Raw genomic sequence first — 13617 nt, 5'->3', positions numbered from 1 at the left:
TTATTTGCTATAAAAGACAAAATGTTGCTTATGTTCTTATGTATCTTGGAAGTTACTTCTAGTTTGTATTTCTTGAACATATTTTGCTATAGACTATGAACATGAGCCCAAATCTCCCTTAGCTATATGTCCAAAAATCTTTCTTTCTTTATTTTTTCATTTCTTTTCTTTTCTTTTTTTTTTTTTTCTTTTTTCTTTTTTGTTGTTGTTGTTGAGATGGAATTTCACTTTGTTGTCCAGGCTGGAGTGCAGTGGCTTGATCTTGGCTCACCACAACCTCTGCCTCCCAGGTTCAGATGATTCTCCTGCCTCAGTCTCCTGAGTAGCTGAGATTACAGGCATATGCCACCATGCCTGACTAACAGAGAGAGACAGACAATGTCTCAAAAAAAAAAAAAAGTTAATGCTTGAATAACTATTTTTAATGCAATTTCCTCGTGCCAATATTTTTCAGCATTTAGTTACATATTATGTTTTCTTCTATCGTAAAAGAATTCCCAAACTTCATATCTTTCTGAGATTACCTTTTTTTAATGAGTCATTCTTTCTGAAAGAGCAACAGAATGTCATGATTCTTCATCTCTGCATTTCCCACTCACTCTGATTCAATTAGTGTGTACTAGGCCAATGTCTACATTTGCAAGGTAATATAGGTTATACCTGCTTTTTATTTAGAACAGATTTCTAGAAACTTCACTTACAACCCATTTTGCTAAAGATTGTATTTTATTGTATTCTCCTAACAAAGCTTACTTATTCTACTATACACATTGAGTTCTAGGTACATTAAATGGAAACTCCATTTACATCTTTAAGATTTTACTCCATGTAGGCACTGGCCTAGGATAACACATTTTCTGATATACTCTCTTAAGAAGAAGTCCTTCACCTTTGTTCTGTCATTTTCTTTTGACATGTATTTTCTTTTCTAAATACATTTGAAGTCAAGAAAACAGTATCATGGAAACAAGTAAAATCTGAAATTGCATTTGTTGGTTCAGTGTAACATCAGTGCATCTATAACTATTTTTTAATGTAATTTAATATTCCAGTGGATTCTTTCAAGCAAATTAATAACTATACTTGATATTTATGTTTTTATAATCAATGGAAGAAGTATCCCAAAAAGGGCAAATGCTATATGGGCTCAGTGAAACTTAGTGAAAAGTTCCCAGATAACAGAGATTACAAAAAATATTTAAAATGAGAAGTAGAATTAAAGATCAATATTACTACAATACTGTTTATTAAATGAAAATCTTTGAACAGAAAAGTTTACAAACTTCAATCATTGGCACATTTTCCAAAATAAGAATTAAACATATTTTAATAATATAAGAGATAGTAGACATCAATGTTTAACAAAATAGAAATTCCCTTTTAAAATATTTTATTAAAAAGTCATTCTATTGCAAACATAATGTATTATTTTAATATCCTTCAGATGTTCTTGAGTGCCTGCTGTAATATAATACCAGAGATCTGGGAAAGATATTGATACAGTATAATAACATTTATTTGGGAATGATTTTCAATTACATGTATCTTTCTTTATAAATTGCATACCACAGGTGAAAATAATGTTTCTCAGTACAGTTTTACTGCCTGATATATAAGACGTGCTTATAGGGTTGATAATGCAAATGAATCATTAAAAGTAACCCAAGGGGGAAAAAACACACAAGAAAAGGTAAATGTGCATCTTAGATTGTGAAACAAAACTGGGATAGGGTAGGATGTGGTTTAGGATAGAGCAGATTTTGACTAACATAACTTTAGGTTATGTACCATGCACTGTTCTATTTATAGCATACATGTTATCACATTTATAAATCTGTAAAGGAAGCCTATTAATTATATGGCAAGAGAGCAGTAATGGGAGAAGCGACGACAAAGGTATAGAGATTTTATGCAGGGAGAGCTGCCTTTTTGGTCTGAAAGAATCTGATGAAACTAAAAAGATTTCCTGTATCCAACTTCTTCTATTTTGTAAGTAATTACCATATAACTGCTATGTGGTAGGTTCTTTGCTAGCTACTGAGATGTATTGGTAAGTAAGAAAGACACGCGTCTGTAAGGTTTAAATGAAGCAAGCGAGGTTCGAATGAGGCAACTGAGGCCAGTTATTGGAATGAAGAAATTTAATCGGCTCCAGGGCGAGGTTCTGCAGTCCGACAGGAGGGGCGGGAGAAGTCATGCTTGACCCTCTTGGGTGTGGGGTTTTATAGGGAGTGGAGGAGTTCTTATTGGTTGTGGGGAAGCAGGATGTGGACGGGGCCAGCTGCTATTGGCAGGTAGGTGGGATTTCCGGTGAGCAGGTCGCCCAGGGGGAGTGGGACCTGGACAGGGCAAAATGCTATTGGGCAGGTTCTGGTGGGGCTTCTTTTAAATTTTGGCAGGGTTCTTCAATGGTTGGCTAGGTGCTGAGTGCAGAGGCTAGTGCCGAGTGCAGATTTGCGTGCTGAGTGCAAAAGTGGGCATGGGGGAGTTTATCGGCGGGCTACGTGCTGCGTGCAGAGCTACAGATTTGAGTGCTGAGTGCAGAAGTGGGCGTGGAGTGGTGATGTGGTTTCTAGGCAGGGAGGGGTGTGGGTGTGAGTGTGACCGAGCTCCTGGCGAGGTGACCGGCCTTACAGCGTCCCTTTTTCATGTATTATGCAAGAAGAAAACACAAAGTAAACAGTAAAAACACTTTACAAATTAGGAAAATGGTTGAAATAAACATATTTCTTACAGTATAGCAGCTTATAATTCTAAATAGTTCTCTCAAATAGAACAAATAAAATGATAGATAAAAACAGTCCTAGATACTTGGTAAACACTTGATGAGATGCATTGAAAGAAACGCACAAGTTAATTGAGAATAAGAATTCTGTTTTAAAAAACAAAACCAAACAAACAAAAAATCCATACATTTTAAGGATGGCTTTATCTATTTTTTTTTTCTTTACTCTGGGATCTTAAGCTTCTGAGTTGGCAGTTGAACATCCCAGAAAAGGTGGAAAACTAAAGAACCCCTTCGTAAGACTTAGTAATCTAAACTCAGAATCTTACACCCTCAGTGTAAGATTCAACAATAAATAAGAAGCATTGAGGTGGACACAGAAATGAATCGCAATTACCTCAACTTTGGCAAAGTAAATAAAAATCTCTTTCGCAACTTTAAAATTCTAAAGTGGCTCTAACACCGCTTTTTTTCTTTTTATCCCAACATGCTACCTGTGTTCTCTGGAAAACATCAAACATCAAAGCAGGAATTAAATTTCAACTCTTTCTGGCTATTAGTGGCTCCAGGCAGGACACAGAAGCAAATGTAAGTTCTATCTGGAGAAACTTAAATCAAGAAATACCAAAAAATGACCACAGATTAATTTCTATTAAAATCAAATAGCCAGCAGGCAAAAATCACACAAATAAATTAGCCACTACTAAGTCAGAATCAATGTAAACAATAGAGAGTGGATAAAGTCAAAAATTATTTTAAATATTGGAACTCTCAGACATAATTTTAGAAAACAAATCTGTTTAATAAATTCAAAGAAAAAATTTGAATATATTTGCAGAGAACACAAAATTATGAAATTACTAAGAAGCCAGTTTTGGATCTGGCATTTAAGAAGTCTGGGAATCAAAAGAATCCTAATAGCAGGTAAAACCCTGAACAAAATAAAAAAAAAAATTAACAAATACTAGCTCTATAAGAAAAGTGGAGTAATAGGACATACCACTGCTCCCCAAATTATAGAGATCAGCAGGAGATTACTAAGAATCACAACTCACTGGAACAGGAGCACACAAGTTAAAACTTCTGCAGGAACCAGTGTCTAGGTAGGGAAATTTAGACTGTAATTGATTAACTGCTGGAAGCTCCTTGTGAACAAGTATGAGAAATAAAATCTCCAGAAGGACCCAGTCATGGTAGGAGTCATACTTTCCAGTTTTATCTCCTGGAATTTTAACTAGATTCTCACAGTGAATATCAGAGAAAAACTTTAATGCTTCTAGCAGGAGGAAGATAAAAGATACATTTTGAAATACAGCAGATAAATGTATCCTTCTTAAACAAGTATTCCCTCAGGAGAAACTATTTAACCAGAATCCAAACTACTGGAGTTTTACCAGAGCCTAAATGACATGGAAAAAAGATAACACCCAACTCCAGCCCACTTTAGCTATTCTGTTCTACCTAAGGGAGGAGTGGAACTTGAAGTATGACAATGTTCAAGGTCTATTTATAGCACTATTTTGTTCACTGGCACATCATGCCCAGTTTGTTTTTTTTTTTTTTTTGGTAATTTAAGAAAAAATTTCAAGACATACTAAAAGACATAGAAACATAATTTGAGGACACAGAACAAGTTATAGAATCAGACATGGCAGAGATGTTCAACCTGACTGAGAATTCAAAATAATTATGATTAATATGCTAATGATTCTAACAGATAAACTAGACAGCATTCAAAAACATATGAGTAATGTAAGCAGATAAATAAAAATTCTAAGAACCAAAAATAAATGCTAGAGATTAAAATTACTGTAACAGAAATGTCTTCAATGGGCCTATTAGTAGACATGGCACAGCAGAGGAAAAAAATCTGTGAGCTTCTGTATATCAAGTAGAAACTTCTGAAACTAAAACGCAAATGGGAAAAAAGTTATTTAAAAAGGAAAATAATAAAAGAATATTGAAGGACTTTGAGACAACTACAAAAAGTATTATGTGCATGTAATGAGAACACTATAAAGAGAAAGGAATTAAAGAAATATTTAAAACAATAATTGAGAATGTTTACAAGTTAATGTCAGATGCCAAACTACGGGACCAGAAAGTTCAGAGAACTTCAAGTAAGACAAATAACTAGGCATTTATCATTTTTAAGCTACAGAAACACAACTGTAAAAATGAATAAGTGGGAGCTAAAAAAAAGATTAAAAAAGAAAAAGAAAAATATATAAAACTCAAATACTAAAAAAGAAAAGAAAATTATATAAAATGCTCAATTAATAACACAAAAGAAAGAGTCCAAAACAAGGATAGAAAGAAAAACTAAGGCAATAAATAGAAAATATGAACAAATATGGTAAATATTAATCTGACTACATCAGTACTCACTTTGAACATCAATAGTTTATTTTTTTATTTTTAAGAAAAGTATATCACTCTGTTTCCCAGGCTTAATTCAAGTAGCACACTTATAGCTCACTGCAGCCTTGAACTCCTGGGCTCAAGTGTGCCTTCTGCCTCAGCTTTCTGAGTAACTAGGACTCAGGTGCATGCCAACACATCCAGCTAAGAATTCAGGTGTGAACCATGAAGATTAATAGTTTAAATGCAGCCACTGAAAGACAATATTAGAGTGGATCAAAAAACAAGACCCAACTATATGTTCTCAACAAGAAACCTACTTTAAATATAGAAATACACGTAGATTACAGAAAGTATCTAAATTGGAAAAGAGAAAATCTAATTATCTATTCACTAATTATAATTATATAATTTTATACCAGAAAATTCTAACGACCCCCCCCAAAAAGATTCCTAGGTTTGATAAATGACTGCAGTAAAGTTTTAGAATAAAAAAATCAAGAAAAATAGGTATAATTTTTATACATCAATAACCATAAAGCTGAGAACCAAATCAAGAACTCAGTCCCATTTCAATAGCTACAAAAACTCACATAAAATACATAGGAATACATTTTCACCAAGGAGGTAAAATGTCTCTAAGAGAATAACTACAAAACACTGAGAAAAGCAAAGGTAGCAGACACAAACAGAGATTAAACATCCCATGCTCATGGTTCAAAAGAATCAATATAATTCCAATTACCATACTTCTCAAAGGAATCAATAAAATCAATGCAATTCCTATAAATTACCAAAGTCATTTTCACAAAATTAGAAGAAAGAAATGCTAAAATTTATATGGAACCACAGAATATCCTGAATAGTGAAAGCAATCATAAGCTAAAAGAATAAAGCTGGAGGTATCACAGTGCCTGAGGAGAAATTATACAACAAGGCTCTAATAACCACACACCATGGCACTGGTATAAAAGCATACAGAGATCTATGGAACACAATAGAGAACCCCAAAATAAAGCCCCACACCTAAAAGCAACCAAACCTTGATCAAGCTGACAAAAATATACACCAGGGAGAGGATATCCTACTCAGTAAAAGGTGCTGGAAATATTGGATAGCAATATGTGAAAGAATAAACCTGTATCCCTCTTTCTCATGATACACAAAAACTAATGCAAGAGGGATACAGTACTGAAATGTAAGACCTAAAACTATAAAATTCTAAAACAAAACTTAGCAAAAACTATTCTGTACATTGCTCTAGGCAAAGAATTTATGACCATGTTCTTAAACACAACACAAACAAAAATAGATAAATCGAACTTAATTAAACTAAAAACCTTCTGCAAAACAAAATAAATAATCAATAAAGTAAAATAAGAACTTACAGAATGGGAGAAAATAGTCACAAGTTATATATGGGACAAAGGACTAATATTCAGAAACCACAAAAAACTCAAACAGCAAGAAAAAATTCAATTAGAAGGGGGACAAAAAAACGAACAGAGATTTCTCAAGAGAATACATATAAGCCAACAAAGAACATATGAAAAAATACTCAGCATCACTAATCATCAGATAAACGCACATTGAAACACAATTAGACACATCTTATATCAGTCAGAATGACTGTTACTAAAAAGTCAAACATTAATAGATGTTGGCTAACATGCAGAGAAAAGGACATTTACACACTCACTGTTGGTGGAAATGTAAATTAGCACAATCTCTACGGAAAATAGTATGAAAATTTCTCAAAGAGCTAAATAAAACTACAATTTGATACAGCAATCTCACTATTTGGTACCTACCCAAAGGAAAAGAAATCATGGTATCCGAAGACATCTGCACTCATATGTTTATCACAGCACAATTCATAAAAGCAAATCATGGACAATCCAAATATGTTATCATATTTTCTTTAGCCTTTCTTCCACTGGTAGACATTTGCATATGCATATAATACATATATATAGACTACGTTTTCTTCTAGAGTTTTTATGGTGTTAGGTCTCCTGTTTAAATCTTTAATCCATCTACAGTTAATTTTTGTATAAGTTGTAAGGAAGGGATCCAGTTTCAGCTTTCTGCATATGGCTAGCCAGTTTTCCCAACACCATTTATTAAATAGAGAATGCTTTCCCCATTGCTTGTTTTTGGCAAAAGCTAAAATAGAAAAATTGGGTCTAAGTAAACTTAAGAGCTTCTGCACACAAAAAGAAACTATAAATACAGTGAAACAGCAACCAACACAATGGGAAAAAATTTTTGCAATCTACCCATCTGACAAAGGGCTAATATCCAGAATCCACAGAGAATACAAGAAAAAAAAAACCCATCAAAAAGTAGGTGAATGATATGAACAGACATTTTTCAAAAGGAGATATTTATGCAGCCAACAAACATATGAAAAAAAGCTCATCATCACTGGTCATTAGAGAAATGCAAATCAAAACCACATTGAGATACAACCTCATGTCAGTTAGAACGGCGATTATTAAAAAATCAGCAGACAACAGATGCTGGAGAGGATGTGGAGAAATAGGAACATTTTTACAGTGTTAGTAGGAGTGTAAATTAATTCATCCATTGTGGAAGACAGTGTGACGATTCCTCAAGGATCTAGACATAGAAATACTATTTGACTCAGCAATCCCATTACTGGGTATATACCCAAAGGATTATAAATCTTTCTATTATAAAGGCACATGCACACGTATGTTTATTGTGGCACTGTTCACAATAGCTAAGACTTTGAACTAACCCAAATGCCCATCAATGATAGAAGGAGTAAAGAAAATGTGGCATTTATACACCATGGAATACTATGCAGCCACGAGAAAGGATAAGTTCATGTCTTTTGCAGGGATGTGGATGGAACTGGAAACCATCATTCTCAGCAATCTGAAACAAGAACAGAAAACCAAACATCGCATGTTCTCACTCATAAGTGGGTTTTGAACAATGAGAACACAGAGACACAGGGAGGGGAACATTACACTCTGGGGCCTTGGGAGTGGGGGTCTAGGAGAGAAATAGCAGGGGCTGGGGGGATTGGGGAGGATTAGCATTAGGAGAAATATCTAATGTAGATGATGGTGTGATGGATGCAGCAAACCACCACCATGGCACATGTATACCTATGTAAGAAACCTGTACAATCTGCACATGTACTCCAGAACTCAAAGTATAATACATAAATTAAAAAAATAAATGCACTACTAACCCAGAAAAAAAATACATATATATGTGTGTATATATATACACACACATATATGTAAATACATACACCCACACACACACATATACATATATATGAAATACTACTCAATCACAAAAGAAAATAAAATCGTGTCTTTTGCAGGAAAATGATGGAACTGGAGACTATTATCATAAATGAAATGACTCAGAAACAGAAAATCAAACTACATGTCCTCAATTATAAGTAGGAGCTAAAATGCAAACATACATTGACATAAAAAGTGGAATAATAGATATTGGAGATTCCAAAAGGTGGAGAGGTGAGAGGAAATGAGCAATAAAATACTACCATTTGTTTACAATGTACACTATTTGGGTGATGGCTACACTGAAGGCCCAGAATTGATTACTATGCAATATACCTAAGTAATACAACTGCATTTGTATCACATATATCTGTAAAATATTTTTAACAACTAAACTGATGGAGAAAGATACAGCAGGCTTATACTAAGCAAAAGAAAGCAAGAACAGCTCTATTAATTTCAAATAGAGGAGTCTTCAGAGAAAGAAGTTATCAGACTGTTTACTCTGTTGGTAATTTCATTTGCTTTGTAGAAGCTCTTTGGTTTAATTAGGTCTTATTTGTCAATTTTGCTTTGGTTGTGATTGCTTTGTTGGACATAGCCATAAATTGTTTGCCAAAGCTGCTGTTGTAGGTGTTTCTTCTAGGATTTTTGTAGTTTGAGGTATGACATTAAAGTTTTTAATACATCTTGGGATAAAGATGGGATGAAGAAAATTTGATGTCATATTTGGATTGATTCTATGAAAGCGCTTGTGAATGGTGCTGTGATAAATATATTAGTTCAGGTGCCTTTTGGATACAGTGATTTATTTTCCTTTGGGTAGGTACTGAATATTGAGATTTCCGGATCAAATGGCAGTTCTATTTTTAGCTCTTTGAATTTTTGTGTATGCTGACAGATAGGGTCCAGTTTCATTCTCTCCATATCGCTAGTTTGTTATCTCAGTACCATTTATTAAATAAAATGTCCTCTCACTACTGCTTATTTTTGTTAATTTTATTGAAGATCAGATGGTTGTGTGTGAGTTTATTTCTCATTTCTCCATTCTATCCCATTGGCTATGTGTCTGTTTTTTTTACTAGTACCATGCTGCTATAGTTTCTGTGGCTTTATATTATAGGTTGAAGTCAGGTAATGTCATGCCTGATACCTCCAGCTCTTTTCTTCTTGCTTAGAATTCCATTGGTTATCCGAGTGCTTTTTTTGTTCAAAATGAATTTTAAACTAGATTTTTCTAATTCTGTAAAAAATCACATTGGTATTTTCATATGGATAGTATTGAATTTATAAACAATTTGGGAAGCGTGGCCATTTTAGCAATATTGATTCTTCCAATCTATTAGCATGGAAGGTTTTTCCATTTATTTGTGTCATTTCTGATTACTTTTAGCAATGTTTTATAATTCTCCTCATAGAGATCTTTCACCTTTTTGGTGAGATGAATTCCTCAATATCTCATTTGTTTGTGTGTGGTTATTTTAAATGGGACTTTGTTCTTCATTTGGTTCTTAGTTAGAACATTATTTTGGTGTTTAGAAATGCCACAGATCTTTGTACACTGATTTTGTATCCTGAAACTTTCCTAAACTCATTTATCAGTTCCAGGATCCTTTTGGTGGAGCCTTAAGTGTTTTGTACATATAGGCTCATATCATCAGCAAAGAAAGTTAAACTCTTATTTTTCTGTTGAAATGCCTTTCATTTATTTCCTTTGACTGATTGTTCTGGCTGGGACTTTCAGTACTATTTTTAATAGTAGTAGTAAGAATGAACACTCATGTCTTGTTCCAGTTTACTAATCTGTATAATACTCTAATGCTATGTATATGGCATTATATATTTGTCTAAATCTATAGAATGTAAAACACTGAGAGTGAACTCTAATGTAAATTATGGACTTTGAGTGACAAAGACTTCTCAGTGCAAGTTTGTCAACAGTAACAAATTTATTGCTCTGTTGGGGAATGTTGATAATGGAGAGGCTATGCTTGTGTATGGATTGGTGGTATATGTGAAATCTCTGTTCTTTCTTCTCAATTTTGGTGTAAACCTAAAACTGTTCTAAATATAATCTACTTTTATATTACAAAGGATTTGTTTAAAATAGCCAGTTAGATATTTTAGAAATAGTGATTGATATTGTAGTCATTGAGTTCATAGTAATTAAAATTAAAAGTATATGGATAAGATTAAAGATTAATAAATACTAGAAGTAATTTTCCAGAGCATGGCCTAGGGTGGCAAAAAAAAAAAGGTTTAATGTTTGAAAGATAGTTTAAGTTATATGAAGTAATGTATGAGAAAATCTTCAGTTTCTTCATGATTATTGTAAGAGAGGAATGAGAGAATTGTTCAGGGGAAAATATTGTGACAGTTCTATAGAATTACAAAGAATGACAACCCAGAAATTCAAGAAAAGCAACAAATATCAATCATGTTGAATTAAACAGACATCAGCACATAGGCATTATTATGGAAAATACTAAACGTGCTATAGGTCTCAATAGAATCACAAAATAAAGAAGTCACCTTACAGGATGAAAATGTTAGATTTACAAAAAATGCTCACAATAGCAGTTATTAAAGTAAAATAACAGTGAAATTACTATATCATCAGGCTGAGAGAATATATTTTTAAATTATATGTCAACCTGCTATCGTGAATTCTTAGTAAATTCTATTTATATTGTTTGAGAAGTAACCCTTGTGCAATTTTTTTTTTCAATTTCTCTTGGATCAACTTCTAGAGCAGAAGTTATAAACAAGAATATTAGGGTCACATTTGGCCTTTAGCCAAATGTGTTTGTGACATTATTGGAGCATAGCCACATATATTGATTTAAATTTGTTTACAGTTGTTTTTGTGTGAGAATTGAGTAGCTGCAATGGAGATTGTATGGCTCATAAACCTTAAAATACTACTAGGCTCTTCATAAAAGAAATTTGTTTACCTCTGCTCCAAAAGAGTTTTATTTTCCTTCGTTATAGCTAAACTCATTATTAGGTAATATTCTTTTTTCCTGGGAAATGACATGATATTCTTGGCACACTTTGTGCTTATAGAATACTGAGAACCAAGGTTTATTTGAAGACTAGTGTGGTCACATGATTTATCATTCTAGACTGAAGGTGCCTTTGGAGTTAGGGCTATGTGCTTAAAAATATATGAGTAGAGGAGTTTTACATCTAGTTAAGAAAAAAAAATAGGTCAAAGGGAGTCTAATAACTAAAAAAAGCATTTCTAATTTAGATGATATTTAACACAGCCTTAGCATATAAAACTTTATTTACAGAAATAATGAAGGAAATGAATAATCTGACAATCATAGCCAGATATATAGTCACAATTTTACCTTTTGATATTACAGAATATTTGAATATGATTAAAAATACATATATTACCTAATAAATAAAGAATGCCACACCCAAAAATAATAGAGCACACAGTCCTTAAACCTGTAACAGAAAATCAAATCAATTATTACAAAAATGTTTAATAGAAAATACACATATTTGGAATTTTTGAATCACTTGCCCAAGTAATCATTATATTAAAAAAATATGAGAAAACACTTTGAAGAATCTTCAGCACTCCATTCCAGAATAGACTGACACATGGATCTAAACAGAACAAAGCTTATCTTAAAAAAAAAAAGTATCAATTTCATTTTTAGAAAATGCTGTAAACTAAAGATTCAGGGGAAACCCATCACAACCTTGAGGTAGTTATACCAACAAAAGTACCACCTACCCAAGCTAAAGGGAATAGAAACTGTAAAAACACAAAAACAACCCTCTGGAACATTGACTTTTTGTAATAAATAAGCAAGATAAAAATGCCACATTGATGAAAACATAAACCATTTCTTATGTAAAAGATAGACACCTCAGAGCTACACCCAATAACCAGATGATGAGTCTCAGAAGTAGAGGAAAAAAATAATTAGAAAACCACTCTCAGATTGCAGAAATAGGTGCTAGTCAAAAACCACTTTAATCCCACAGAATCAGGGAGGAGTTGCCAATTGTGCTTACAGGGATTTAAAAATGGCTATGAATTAGTGACTTCTAGATACACTTTATTGTTTCTCTTTTTGATTGGCAGGATGTATTGGGGTTGTCTTGCATGGTATCCTGACTGCGTATTAAATTTGAGGGAGAAAGATACTTTATCTTTTTAAGTAGCAGGTGTTTTGAAGAAGAGAAACAGCATCCCAAGTGTCTTATCCACATCTAGACCAAATGCAAATGAAGAGACAGTAAGTTTTAAATCAAATAGTGTAAGTAGAAAAGACTTTTGGTAATCTTGGCATGAGAGTAGGGCTATATCAATGTAATAAGTACTGAGAATATGTTGTGGCTTAAAATTATTTGTAACTCCTCTCATCAAAATATGGAGTCTATTTTCTTCCCATTTAATTTAAGCTGGATGTGTGACTTGCTTGACTAATACAATGCAGTGGACATTGTTCTATCTCTGATCCAAGGCTCAGCCTTGAGAAGATTTACTGCCCTTGCTCTTGTTCTCTTGGAATGTTGCCATCACATGAACAAGCCTGAAATTCCACTTGTATATGCAAGACCATATGAAGGAAAAGGGCCAGCCATCCCAGTCATCCTAGCTAAGCCCCCAGACATTTGTTTGCTCCTAGTAAACATTACGCAAGGAGAAGGTTAATAGTTCTGGCTAAACCCAGCCTATATTTCTAACCTAAAGAATCATGAGTAAATAAGTGATTATTGTTTTAACTAACAAGTTATGGAGTAATATGTTACTCTGCAGTAGATAACTGATATATTTTAACAACATTTTCTATAATACAGAAAAACTAAAAATAACCTGGTATTTCCAGTAGAAAATTGATGATCAAGACAAAGTCAGATTGAGTGAGGAGTTTCTCTAGAATGCCAAAGATATCCTGGAGTACTTCCTTAGTTTCACTCTGCCCTGTGATTAAAAAAAAAGTAAAATTACAGCAACCTAATATAAGCAGATTTGATAGTGGCCCACATACTTCAGGGATGACATTTGGGCCAGCCCACCCCGGAGGGGATCGACCAAGCCAAGATAATTGCCAAGCATAAAAAGAATCTGGAAGAGTAAAAGGAAGTAGTCACAAACAATAGTTACAACCATGTGACCACCTACTATATATATTTATTTCTGATTACATATGTATAAAGATATTTAAGTTTTAGATAATTTCTTTGAAGCATATAAATTATATGTTTATGTATTTT

This window comes from Aotus nancymaae, unplaced genomic scaffold, assembly GCF_030222135.1.
Source record: "Aotus nancymaae isolate 86718 unplaced genomic scaffold, 86718_ANA_hifiasm-v0.15.2.pri h1tg000022l_1, whole genome shotgun sequence".
Taxonomy (NCBI): domain Eukaryota; kingdom Metazoa; phylum Chordata; class Mammalia; order Primates; family Aotidae; genus Aotus; species Aotus nancymaae.
This window is presented reverse-complemented; position numbering follows the sequence as displayed.